Source organism: Uloborus diversus, chromosome 8, assembly GCF_026930045.1.
Source record: "Uloborus diversus isolate 005 chromosome 8, Udiv.v.3.1, whole genome shotgun sequence".
Taxonomy (NCBI): Eukaryota; Metazoa; Arthropoda; class Arachnida; order Araneae; family Uloboridae; genus Uloborus; species Uloborus diversus.
In genome coordinates this window covers 149,671,347-149,683,731 of record NC_072738.1, presented here as the reverse complement: position 1 = coordinate 149,683,731, position 12,385 = coordinate 149,671,347, and the positions used below count along the sequence as shown (strand labels likewise).

The 12,385-nt window shown below is 34.5% G+C and overlaps 1 protein-coding gene across 1 annotated transcript in view; it reads right to left on the bottom strand.

The window, feature by feature from the left end:
- LOC129227617 (organic cation transporter protein-like) overlaps positions 1–11,217 on the bottom strand; it is a 91,804-nt gene extending 80,587 nt beyond the window's left edge. The window contains exon 1 of the mRNA XM_054862204.1: positions 11,073–11,217. The gene's annotated coding sequence lies outside the window, so the exon portion shown is untranslated. The remainder of the gene's footprint in view (positions 1–11,072) is intronic.
- Positions 11,218–12,385: the final 1,168 nt, after the last annotated feature.

Sequence of the window (12,385 nt, the reverse complement as noted above, 5' to 3'; positions counted from 1 at the left end):
CGTGGTCTCCCCTCAAAAGCATATTCAGATTTGAAAATATTTCTGTATTATGTTTCGTTTTTTTCTTAGCATTTTTCTTTCTATTCGACAGATAGACGGATAGACGGACAATGTGGGTTGTATACGGCCCGCGGGTCGTAGGTTACGAATACTGTTTCCTGTATAGAATATAGATATTCTTAATGTGAGTTCAGCTGAAACGATAGAATTTTATGTAGCATTACAGTAAAACTTTTATAAAAAATCTTTCATAAAATCAGAAAAATTGAGAATAAAATGTACTTGCATTAAAGTAACATGATCAAAAATGCTATAAATGTGTAAATAATCTAAAAATTTCCCTAAAACTAACATTAAAGGTTCAAAAGAAACTACATTAAATCACCACCTCCTACATAATTTGAGATTGGCGCTTGCGTTGGCGAGTACTGAGAGCGCTAAACAGCCAAATAAGCAGGGTTGGCCAGATTGGACCCAGTTGGGTTGGACCCAATGGGTTTTATTGAAAAAACCCATAATTTAGCCCACTTTTTTTTTTTTTTTTTTTAATGGCTGACATGTGTTTTTATTAAATTAATTAATTTAAATACTTTCACAGTTTAAACTTATTATTTATTTGTTCTTCACTACAAACAATAGACATAAAAAATGAATTTTGAACTTTAATAGCCTTCATAAATGCATTGTCGTTCACTTTTAGTCAAATTTAAAGGCACCAAAGTACTTAAGTCTAAACGGCATTGAAAAAATATTTCAAGGATTTTAAATAAACATATTTTGCTTTTTACTTTAAATGATAAAAACATAATTCAAAATATCTTGACTAAATACTGTTTGGTCTGATTTTCAAGATTGCAGATTGTATAGAGAAAACTACATCAGCCAAAAAGCTTTCATGTGAATTATTTTCTGCAAGCCAACACATGTCACAAATCTCGACTAAACAAGATATATTTTTTAGGAAATTAACATGATTTAAAGCGGTTGGATAGAAAATAGAATAGGATGAACAGAATTTTTATTATCTTACAAAAAAATTTAATATTTCTTACTGTGTACAAAGAAATAGAAAAACAGGCAACATAAAATTCAAACATAAAGCTGGAATTCAGTAAAAAGGGATTTAGACAATGGGGTTCTATTGTAGTTTTGCATAGCAAAAAGAAATACAGTAGAACCTCTCTTAAGGGACACCTCCGAATAAGGGACACCTCTATGTAAGGGACATTTTTTCTGGTCCCAGTCCCTTTGAATAGGGACCTCCATGTATTTCCCTCTAATTAAGGGACACTCTATTTAAGGGACAGTCGCAGAGAAAAAAATTACAAAAACATTATGTACAAGTGCATAAGAAAGAGTGAATTTACTGGAATTCAAGTTCACTTTTCCTCTAAAAATTGAGGAGAGTTTAACATTAACATATGTTAAGAAACAAGTATATATTGTAAAAGGCTTGCTGAAAGTTGCATTCAAGATATTTATTCAAGTAGGCTCAGGGCCAAAGGAGAGGGCACAAACTGACTAGTTTTTTGTATAATAGTTGAAATATGAAGACTAATTGTAATTTACAGTCTTGCACTGTAAATTACGTGACATGAAGCAAATTCACGCAATGAATTAATTTTAAGAACCTTTTCCCGAGCAAAATTATCATAAGATGGACGAGTAAATTACCAAGTTATCATAATGTGGAACCGTAATATGGGCAAGCCTATTGGCGAGAAATTCACCATACATTATTTGTAAATATACAGGCGAACCAAAAGACCTTTTTTCTACCGTGCGGGTACCACCAGTAAAAAATAAAATAATAAAAACTTAAAAAAATTATTAAGTGTAAATTTTATTTAGTTGTGTATGAAAAATGTATAGTATTTAATCTTAACCGTTAATAATCTTAAGTTCATAAAACAATTATGCTGAGTTAACACACTGCACGCACTACCTCCGAAGAAGGGACACCTCTATTTAAGGGACAAAATGTCTGGTCCCATTAGTGTCCCTTATTGAGAGGTTCTACTGTACAATGAAGTAAAATGTGAAAACAATGTAGTAATTAAAAGAGGATAATAGATTTTATCATTTGAGAAGTAACTTGGCCTTAACTGTTGGTAATCATAGAAACTACAAAATCTAAAACGCCAACATTCTTGGGTTTCATCGTCTTTCATACTTTTCTTCAAAAAATTCTGAATTTTTAAACTAGGTTTTCCAGCTTTTTTCCACCCTAAGACAATTTCGACGCTTTGTTCATATGTTCATGCTACCAAACCTGCTTGCCCCCCCCCCCCCTCAACTTTTCCCAAAGAGAAGTAATTTGAATTTTGACCTCTTGAATTCAAATTTTGTTTTTCGCAATCACGAGTGTGCGTGTATGTGTATGTAGGCATGTGTGTTTATGTGTGTGTGTGGGAGGTATGCGTGTTTGTGTGTAGGGGGTATGTGTTTGTGTGCAGGTATGAGTGTGTGGGTAGTTGTGTGTATGAGTGTTTGTGTGTGGTGGGGAATGTGTATGTGTGTGTACGCATATGTGTTTGTGACTGTGTGCAGGCGTGAGTGTAATGAGTGTGTGGGTAGTTGTGTGTAGGTGTGTGTGTGTATGTGTAGGTGTCTGTATGTATGCGTGTGTGTATGTATCTGTTTGAGTGTGTGTATGTGCTTGTGTGTGTATGTGTTGGTGAATATGTGTGTAAGTGTGTGCGGTCGACGGTGATGCTGCAGAGGGTGCTGGCGGGAAAATAAAATGATAGCACGCCAAAAACAGTCAAATGAAAGCAATAAGCAATCGTGATTGCTCAAAAAAACCACATTTTTTTAAAAAAACCAAGTTTTAGTTGAGTTTTTTGGGGGGTTTTATTTAAAAAACCTAAAAAAAAACCCGGGTCCATGGGCTTTAAAAAAAGCGGGTTTTTTCCAACCCCGCAAATAAGGATTTGACTCGGCTATTTTCTAGTACGTCATTGCTCATTTAAGGTAACCACTGATGAGGCTTTCTTGTAGGTAGTAATAGTTAAATGTTTTTAAAAATTGAAAATAAGGCTTTTGAAATAAGAGAAACAATGTGGACCTGTCAGTGTAATTTTACCTCATGACATTGCTGTATGTGAAATTGAAACAGAATAAAATGAAAGATTTCATCGATTCAATCCATGAAAAAAGTTCAACTGTAGGGATCGCGGAGAGCCAAAACGAATCTTTGGCTCAGTTTGATCGCCGTTCATTTGACCTATTCATTAAATTACGGTTCTCGAAAAAAAAAAATGCTTTTACAGTAGTTTGCTTATGATCAACAAGTAAATATTCCTTTGAAAAGAAAAAAACATAAATACGAAAATTAATTATGAACTTCTATCCCGTTTGTAAGGGGGGGGGGGGTGCATGACAAGTGATAAATATGAGCGCACTCCAGTATTTGCATACTCCAACTGTCGTTCAAAGACAAACTTATTAATTTAACATCCAATTACGGCATTAAGGTAAAAAAAAAATACCGTACGGAATTACTGTCCAACCACGGATTGCATGGAATTTTCAAATGTGCAGATAAGACAAATCTATGCGAATAAGGGGAAAAAGTAAAAATTTGATGCGGGTATTCCGCTCGTTTGAATGAGACTACTTCTGCAAAAACTGACATCGGTAAAAAAAAAAAAAATAAAATAAATTTGTCCATTTCCGGCTGCAAAACGGATGTTTGTCTTTCCATACAATCCGTGATCAGACAGTACGATTGCTTATTGTTTTCACTTGGAGGTTGAATCCCTTCTTTTCTGAAGTCCACGGCGTAGGTGCTCTTCCTGGGCGATAACTGGGTGGACTCCTTCGTCGGGGTCGTTTCAAAAATTTAAAAGTATTTTTTTCTGAAAGAGTAAGTTTAAAAACAAAGGATCTGACCATTTTAAAAATTATTTGAGTAAGTTTAATATTTTTTAAAAATTACTTTAATCGGTGCGCTTTTATTGTTTACGCTTCTGCCGATGACATCTCAAATGATGAAACGCCATTCAGTATTGCCATTCACAGAGAAAATATTTAATTCGCATCTTTACTCACTTGTATTGGCAACGACATGGTTAATAGCAAGCGTAGAGCGCAATATTTGATTCGCTTGTTGATTATCATAACTTGGAAATGTGGTAAACATATGCGCCAAAGTTCATCATTTGTGACGTCATAAAGACCACGCCTTTTGAAAAATCGGACATTTTAAAAACTTAATTAAAAAATAACTATTGGGAAAATAAAAGTATTTTCTTGGTCCGTGTTTTTTTTTTTTTTTTTTTGCTTATTCTATCAATTTCAGCGACTAAAAGTAATACTTTTGACTGAAAGAAACAACCCCATTAACATTATTTGTAACCGACCCTCTTTACTTTACAGAATCCTCTTCAGACAAAAACAGCGTTCAGCCCCTGGCATTCATTTGAATTTTAACGTCTTGAATTCAAAATATGTTTTTTGAAATTCTAATTGCGATAGGAGCCATTTTTAAAAATAAGAAACGCAACGAGTAGGATCCTATCGCAATTCGTGATTGCAGAAACACATAATTTGAATTAAAGACGTCAAAATTCAAATGAATGCCGAGGGCTCGATGCTGGATGTTGTGTGCGGGATGCTGGATGTCGTGAGGGTTTTTTTTTTCTTTTTGATCCCCATTAATTTTATTATTACTATAATTTTATACATTAGTATAACTTATAATAACTGCATTAAACGTTTTAAATCATAAAGGGCGATTCTCGAAAAAATGTCCCGTGCGTAACGCTAAGTTTATTTTTTCCAGCTAAAAAAAGCCTTCAAAAATTAATGCTGTTGGGGAGTAATACATTCTTTAATATGTTATCAAAGCATAACAATTAATCCCATATTTAATTAATAGTCTTTGCTAATAATAAAGCTGAAAGTCTCTCTGTCCGGAGGATGTCTGGATCTCTGTGACGCGCATAGCGCCTAGACCGTTCTGCCGATTTTCCTGAAATTTGGCACAAAGTTAGTTTGTAGCATGGGGATGTGCACCTCGAAGCGATTTTTCAAAAATTCGATGTGGTTCTTTTTCTATTCCAATTTTAAGAACAAAATTATCATAAGATGGACGAGTAAATTGCGAAATTATCATAACGTGGAACCGTAACATGGGCACAAGCCAATCGGCGAGATACGAAGTTATCATAACGTGGAACCGTAACATGGGTACAAGCCAATTGGCGAAAAAATTCACCATACAATTTTTGTAAATATACAGGCGAACCAAAAGACCTTTTAATTTTTCTATTATGAGCAAAGCCGTGTGGCTACCACTAGTTACTTGAATAAAATAAAAAAAAATTGAGCGTTACGCACGGGACATTTTTCCGAGAATCGCCCGAAAATTGTTTTAATGCTCAAATACGTAAAATATCTGAGAACCGGTCAAAGTTTTTGGCAAACTGGTGTGCGGTGCTGGTCCGCTGGTCCAGCGATTCAGAATCCCCGATATACTTAGGTAGAGCATGTTGCGTAAATCGGCCCCAGACAAAGCCAAAAGTGTTCAACTGCGTTCAAAACCGTAAACAAGAGATTTGGAATGTGAGCCGGGAGGGAATGAGAAGACAACCATTTTGTAAACACATACCTTTAAATAAATGTGACAAAATCTTTGCATCAAGTATTCAGACAAACTTTACTTCTGAAAAATTAAAAGGGTTCGGAGGACTAGTACGAGGTTACTGAATCTCTAGTTTTTACACTAATAACATCCGCCAACGAGCAACCTGGTAGTGATTCTCGTGTTTATTTTGAAAATGAAAATTATAGTGTGGATATGATAATTTGATGAGCTCATTTATATTTGGTTTGACCCAGGGGCGGCATTTCAGCATTTCATTTGGGGGGTCGAGTTTCTTAAATATGAGTTACCTCAGTATGGTAGGGTACAAAACACACACTAACAAGAGGTGGTCATAAAACGGGTCTAATATTAACAAAAAATAATGTTTAAAAACATGATAACTTATAAAATGAATTAAAATTTATGAAAAAATTTTAATTCGTTTTTTATGAAACACCTTGATACAACAGTTTTTACCTTTTAGTGAATTTTTAATGCATACTTTTCAGAATTCAGAAGAACAGGATACCATGCACTAATCCATCAATGCCCATGTTAGCGCTCTTTTGCCATTAGAGATAAGATTAAAAAAATTTTGACCCATGGTGCTTCGAAAGTAATTCTCTAAGCACCTGAGACATAAAAATGATCTTGCTCAACTAGCGAAGCTGGTTGGAATGGTTAAGCAAATAATTGAGGGAACAAAGTTATGCTTAAAAATATACTTTTCAGATCTTATTCTTCAAAACCACCCAGGCAACTTTAAAAATTGTTAGGGGCTTCATTTTTCATCATTGAATAATCTAGTCTCTATCTAAAAAACCATGCTATCTGACTCATTGGAATATTTTATTTTTTGTTTTCAACATCCAATTCAGATAATATACAGAAACATATTCATCAAATCTTGGGTTAATTTCATTAAAAACTGAATCTATTAGTTTATACAAAATATTAAATCAATGTTTGACTTTTCATCATCATGGAAATATCTTTCACGTATTCTAAATTCATTTTTTTTTAAATTGGCGCAGAGAGAAATTTTTTTGAAAAGTTGCACGCTTGGTTGAAATAAACATCCAAGTTAAAATCATTTACAGTTTCAATTGTAGACTGAACTAGAGCTTGGATATCCTAAAAATAAAGGTAACGGATTGAAGATGTTTTGATAGAGTAAAGCATTATTCAAAACTTTCCACGCTATAAATAAATTAAATAAAATTTAAACGCAACCATTTATGTTTAGAGGGCACCACCTTTCTCACCACTGAAAGAATCGTTTTGCAATAATTCTGCCAGGCGTCAAATCACTGCTTTGAAATTGTCGAGAAATGCTTTATGGTTTAACTATTGAAGTCACAATCAATAACTATTGAAGTCACAGTTTCACTCAAGTCACAGTTAAAGAACCCCAGAAGAGAAATTTTTTGATGCGCGATATTTTTTTTTTTTTTTCAAAAATAGCATGTATTTTTAGAAGTTTCTGCAAAAGAAGGCTATACGTTGAGTAGCTGTAATGTTTCTACTTGAAGAAAGTAATACATACTCAATAAATAAACATACACTTAAAATATAAGGGTAACAATCAATGTGAAGTCCCAAAGAATTTTCATTTGAAAATCATGCATACCACTTACTTGCACGAGCCGCTCATACTGTACATACCATCGGTCCAGATCCAGGCCCGGATCTGCGTTCCCATAGATCCCGCAACGAGGGGTGGGGCAAGTCCTTAAGGGGCCCAACGGCCCAAGATATTAAAAAAAAAGAAAAGAAACTAACACTAAAGCTTATTAACGTTCCAAATATACACTGATGGCCTTTGGGGAGAGCCCCTACAGATTTTATTGCAGGGGATCCGAAATTTATAGATCCGGGCATGATGGGTGTTTTGTGTATCCCATTGGACACACAAAATGAAGAATTTAGCCTATATATAGGAAAATTACTTCTTTAGTTAAAGCTCACCATGGTTCTACGTCAGTTTTTCTGTGCTGAAAAGGCCAGAAAGTGCTCCATGAATTCAACGGAGAACACATGCTTATGCATGGAAATGTGTCAAGTTTCATCAACTACTACTGAGAACGAGAGAGATTTTTTTTAATGAACGTTAATTTGGAATTTACAAAGATTGAATTTACCTATTTTTTATCATTCTGCTCAAACAATTTGGGGGTGCGATCGCCCCCTCTTGCCCCCCCCCCCCCTATTTGCCGCCCCTGGTTTGACCTCTGAGGAGCTCATTTATGTTTGGTTTGAAGAAGGAGAAATTTTTAGATTAACATGACACCAGTAGTCGTTATCGCACCGCAAACAGACCTTCCTCACCCCTAATTTTACAATCGCGTTAGCCTCAGCGGATCGGAAACCACTTAATCAGAGTAAAATGAACTTTTCCTTTGACTCGGAACAGAAGATCCCAAGATCCAGTGGCGCAGCGAAAGGGGGGGGGGGGTGAAAACACGCCCCAGAGCGTTTGGTTTTAACACAAATGCAATTTCAAATACAGTATTTTATGCATATGAAAGGGCTGTTTTGATCAAAAAACTCCCTTCAGAAAGTATTTTTGATCAAAAAATACCCTATTTTTATATTTTTAGTCAAAAAAACCTCCAGAAGGCATTTTTCATCAAAAAGAAAAAACCAACCAGAAGGTATTTCTGGCTGCGCTAGTGCCAGGATCTAATCCCAATTTTGCAGCAGTGGCGTTTTTGCCTTGTGCAATGAAGAAGTACCATAGTCGTTTCGTCATGACATATTGTCTAACGTTCCTCGCATTGCATGACGAAAATTTCTGATTTCGTCCTATTACATACGCAATACGGAACAAACAACCTTAGGTCTTTCAGGATGGTACTTTTCCTCTAAAGAAAAATTCTTCATCAAAAAATGCATGAAATAAATTTTGTTCAGAGAAATTCTAATGGACTCTTGTCGTAAGCCACTAAGACATACCCTGTGCGTCAATAAAAGGAACTTTTTTTTTGGACAATTTCACTGCATATCGCAAAACAAATAAAATTTTAACAAATTCTGGTTCAAAACAGAAATTTTTATTTAAAACTCCCTAGATGGTACAATATAAAATAAATTAATTAAAATACACGGAATTATTTGTAACTAGTTTATGAATTATTTAAACGTTAAGAATAAACCAATGTTAGTTATTTACATAAATACTTTTGCTCCAGAGTAATAATAATCGCACTTTTAAAAAATAACTCCAAGAAAAAAGCCTTTTATTATTTTCTCTTTAGAACCAGGGCTGTGGAGTCGGAGTCGGAGTCAAAGAGTCGGAGTCGGACTGATTTTGGGGTAAAGGAGTCGGAGTCGGAGTTGTTAGAAAACATGCCGACTCCGACTCCGGGTTTATTTTTTTCTTTCCTTTTCACTGACTCTCCTTGCATTTTTTAAAAACTGACTACCAATTGTTTCGATTACATGTATAAAAAAATACTAATGAAAAAATAATTGCCATTATGGCAATCAGCTAGCTTGAGTGCTTACCGAATTTTCTGTAGCCGTCCCCTAGTTTGCTTGCTTTTTAACTTAACTAATAGCAACTGTCAGCAAACGATTTTGTTGCCTAACAATTTCAAGTAATCACTTTCAAATAAAAATAGAAATGTAGTGTTTTGTTCAATCTCAGTTATAAAATAGTAAAGGGAACATAACAATTTAGTAAGTCGAGGCCCGTAGCTCAGTTGGACACTTTTGAGGGTAAACGGCAAATTCAAATAAGTTCTGGCGCGAAAGCACCAATCCAAAAGATCCAATGAAATAATCTAATGTTTTTTTTTTCTTTATTAAGACTATTTCTATAAGCTTGGTTCTCACTAAAAAGTATGGAACAAAATAAGTGTAAATGATTTCTTGATTACAACACTCAATAATTGCAGTTAATCTTAAAATCTTCATATTAAGGTTAATTCTAAAGCAGCCAATAAATTGAAAATGTAGTGAAGAAGAAATATAAGTACGGTAAAATCTATTCGTACAAATTTGTATACCGCCGCATTTTGTGTAAAATTAGCTCCTGGCGTATATGTGCCCTATTTTCGTTGAAATTTTATTGATGAAATATAATTTAAAATACATTCGCGAAAATGTTCAGAATTAAAGTATTTATATTTTTTATACACTCTGAAATTAACTTTGGGTGTCATCTACCAGATGAGTGTCACCCGGGGCAAACCACCCCCTCTCAAGAACTTGGATTTAGAAAAAAAGCTTTTTTTTCTCTCAAGTTACAGCTTTCAAAAATTAAAAGCACACGATTTGATCAATATCTATTTGTTAAACATTAAAGGGGGGCAAATTACAGAGAATCCTTTTCAATTTTTTTAAAAGGGATTTTTAAGCCATCTCACTTTTTAATCGTAACTATTGGAAAATTTGATTTTTTAATTGAATTTCTAACGTCGTATGCGTCTTGGGTTTACAATAAAAAACAAAATACGAAATTGTTACAAAGAGGAATTAATATTTCAATCTTTGTTTAGAGGTTGTCCCCCTTCCCCTGAAGGGTGAGAGGGAGTTGAAAAAATACAATTTAAAAAAAAAAATTGGAGTCGGAGTTGGAGTCGGGCGTTTCAAAAATCCAGGAGTCGGAGTCGGGGTCGGAGTCGGTCAGTTTCATTCCGACTCCGCAGCCCTGTTTAGAACTGTACAAAATATATGCGGTCCAAAATATTTAACTGATTGCTAAACTTGGAGAAACCTTAGACAGAAAAAACAAAATAAAAGTTTAAAATTTCATAAAAAATAATGTTACTCCTTAAACTTTTTTTTTTTTTTTTTTTGCAGTTTCTTTGGCAAAAAAAAAAAAAAGAACCCAATTTTATGAAGCAGTAAAACGGAGAACGTAAGAAAACAAACAAAAGAATATGTTACGAAAAGAATGACTAACTCTTTTCCCTCTTTCCTAAAATTTCCTTTGCCTTTTGTATCGCCATGATTACTTAAAAATTGTTTTTGAAGAAGGAGACAAATTTTCAAAAAAGCACGATCTAAAAACTTATATGAAAAGTTGGTATTTTGATATTATATTAAAAAGCAAGGTTACTGAAGAAATACCTGTCTAGTGATAACCCGATGAGAAAAGCTTTAATAAAAGAAGCAATCGAAAAATTTAATATCAAAAGAAGACATTTTGATATTAAGGAGTAACTCTCTTAATCATGTGTCATTAAGATAAAGCTTTCATAAAAGAACAAATCAAAACCGCAATACTTTGATAATAAATTAAAAATCAATGTTTCTGAAAAGCTTTCATAAAAGGAGCAAATCAAACCCGTAAAAAATCTTGATACTAAATTAAAAATAAATGTTTCTGAAAAGCTTTCATAAAAGGAGCAAAGCAAAACCGCAAAACATTTTGATATCAAATAAAAAATCAATATTACTGAAGAACTCTTCTTCTAATGATGTCTCAATGAGAAAAGCCTTCATAAGAGAAACAAATCAAAACTAAACATCTTACCTTGTCAAATTTAAACTTGAGGCACCTTTGAAAGGACAAGTCGTTGATACTATCAAACGAACTGAATGCTTAAAACTTCGAATCGTCTGCTCTCAGTGGGCCAAGATCACTAGTCTCTCCTCAGCTCCACTTCCGCGCCTCTTCCACTCCCTCCCCTACGTCATCTTTTCATCCGTAACTCTTTCCCAAGCATCCTTCCTCCGCAAAAATAAGAGTAAAAAAAGATGTTTATCCTTTTCAAGAGTTTGTTGTCATTTTTGGCAACAACTGTTGCGCTTCAAATGCTCTACGCTTCTTGCTCTTGTTCTAGACACGCTTTTTCTGATAAGCGTGCGAAAAGCTTTACTTATTGGAAAATAATTGGAAGAGTTTTAAATGAGCAAAACATTGAATTTCTCAAAAATTCTTTTCTTCCTGTATATCATTTGCTTCATTTTTTACTTCTTGCTTAAGAATTTGTTGTTTGTTTTATTAATTATTTTAGATGACTTTTTTTTTTTTTTTTGAGCAATCACGATTGCTTATTGTTTTTATTTGACTGTTTTTGGCGTTACGCTGATTTTATTTTCCCGCCAGCACCCTCTGCAGCATAACCGTCGACCGGCCGCCTCACGATGCTGCTACTCCTCTTGCGAAAACCGTATCCAGGTTGCATCCATATCCTACACATACACGCATACATGCACACACCTACACACACACCTACACTCACTCCTACACACACATACATACACTCATGCCTGCACACACACACATGCCTACATACACACACGAACGCCTACACACACACACACACGAACGCCTACACACACACACACAAACGCCTACACACACAAACGCCTACACACACACACACACACACACAAACGCACAGCACTGCATACACAACTCACACGCATGCATACATACATACACTCACACACGCTCGTGATTGCGAAAAACATAATTTGAATTCAAGATGCCAAAAATTCAAATTAATATAATTTTTTAACTTTCTGACGTTTCTTCTGCATCCATAGGGAAAAAAATGCTCGATTCGTGAAATTTTTAGATTTTGTAATTTTGATGGATTTGAGTGATTTGAAGGGTGAACTCATTTTATCCATTTTTGAAAATTTTCTGTATATGTGAAGAGTTTTGTGAGAGTTCTAAAGGAGTAGTCCACAAATGATATGCTGCTTTGAGGGGAGAAGGGAGTTGCGAAATTATGAGTTGTGGCACAGAGAAGAGAGATGGTAACAAAAAAAGTGACATGTGTCACATTTTGGTTGAAGTAAAACATTTTTCGTTGCAGTGTTTGTGCAATATAGCAT